At 45.0% G+C, this 1,563-nt stretch overlaps 1 pseudogene; it reads left to right on the forward strand.

Moving 5' to 3' along the window:
- The window catches only part of LOC108291133, a 2,716-nt pseudogene extending 1,961 nt beyond the window's left edge, over positions 1 to 755 (forward strand).
- Positions 756 to 1,563: the final 808 nt, after the last annotated feature.

The following is a 1,563-nucleotide window of genomic DNA, read 5'->3' on the forward strand; positions in this document are numbered from 1 at the left end:
CGGAGGCGTTCTGCTGCTTCAAGATGAAGCTGACATCTCCTTCCCAGCCACTGGCTTCCAGAAACTCATTGAAGTGGACAATAAACGCAAACGCTGTACGTTTTATGAGACACGTATGGCCACAGAAGTTGCTGCTCACACTCTGGGTGGAGATTGGAAGGGTTTTGTGGCCTGAATCAGTGGTGGGAACGACAAACAAGATTTCCCCATGAAGCGGTGTGTCTTAACACATGGCCGTGTCCGCCTGCTACTAAGGGGCATTTCTGTTACAGACAAGAACTGGAGAATGAAAGAGAAAAATCAGTATGTGGTCATAGAGGCCAATCTGAACATTCTCAACTTGGTTATTGTGAAAAAAGGAAAGAAGAATATTCTTGGACTGACTGATACTACGGTGCCTTGTTGCCTGGGGCCCAAAAGAACTAGCAGAATCCGAAAGTTTTTCAATCTCTAAGGAAGATGATATCTGCCAGCATATTGTAAGAAATCCCTTAAACAAAGAAGGTAAGAAACCTAGAACCAAAGCACCCAAGGTTCAGCGTCTTGTGACTCCACATGTCCTGCAGCACAAACGGCGGCTAATTGCTCTGAAGAAGCAGTGAACTCAGAAAAATAAGGAAGAGGCTGCAGAATATGCTAAACTTTTGACCAAGAGAATGAAGGAAGCTAAAGATAAGCGCCAGGAACAAATTGCAAAGAGACGCAGACTACTCTCTGCAAGCTCTACTTCCAAGTCTAAATCCAGTCAGAAATAAGATTTTTTGAGTAACAAATAAATAAGATCAGACTCAAAAAAATAAGAAAAAGAAGAAGAAAAAAAAAAAACCTATGTGGCTGGGTGCAGTGGCTCACACCTGAAATCGCAGCACTTTGGGAGGCTGAGGTGAGCAGATCACCTGAGGTCGGGAGTTTGAGACCAGCCTGACCGACATGGAGGAAACTTGTCTCTACTAAAAATACAAAATTAGCTGGGCGTGGTGGCACATTCCTGTAATCCCAGCTGCTCGGGAGGCTGAGGCAGGAGAATCACTTGAACCCAGGAGGTGGAGATTTCGGTGAGCCAAGATGGCACCTGGGCAACAAAAGCGAAACTCCATCTCAAAAAAAAAAAAACCAGAACATATATTCATACATATACTCTTTAAAGTGCCATGAACACTGATGAAGAAAGTTCTCTCTAGAACGTTTTTGGAAAACACAATAGAAGGCCTCAATCTACTCAGAGATTGGACCCAGGAAGGGTCTGTAAACCACAACTAAAATGCAGAAAGGAATTCCGATGGGGGAAACAGTCCAAATAAAATTTCCCTTCCTTTGTGAAAATCTCTCCAATGCTCTTATCAAAAAATAATTTTAGCCGGGTGCTTTGGGAGGCAGAGGCGGGTGGATCACGAGGTCAAGAGATCGAGACCATCCTGGTCAACATGGTGAAACCCCATCTCTACTAAAAATACAAAACAGGGCCGGGCGCGGTGGCTCACGCCTGTAATCCCAACACTTTGGGAGGCCGAGGCGGGTGGATCACGAGGTCAAGAGATCGAGACCATCCTGGTCAACATGGTG

The sequence above is a fragment of the Cebus imitator genome, unplaced genomic scaffold (genome assembly GCF_001604975.1).
Source record: "Cebus imitator isolate Cc_AM_T3 unplaced genomic scaffold, Cebus_imitator-1.0 Scaffold18, whole genome shotgun sequence".
Taxonomy (NCBI): domain Eukaryota; kingdom Metazoa; phylum Chordata; class Mammalia; order Primates; family Cebidae; genus Cebus; species Cebus imitator.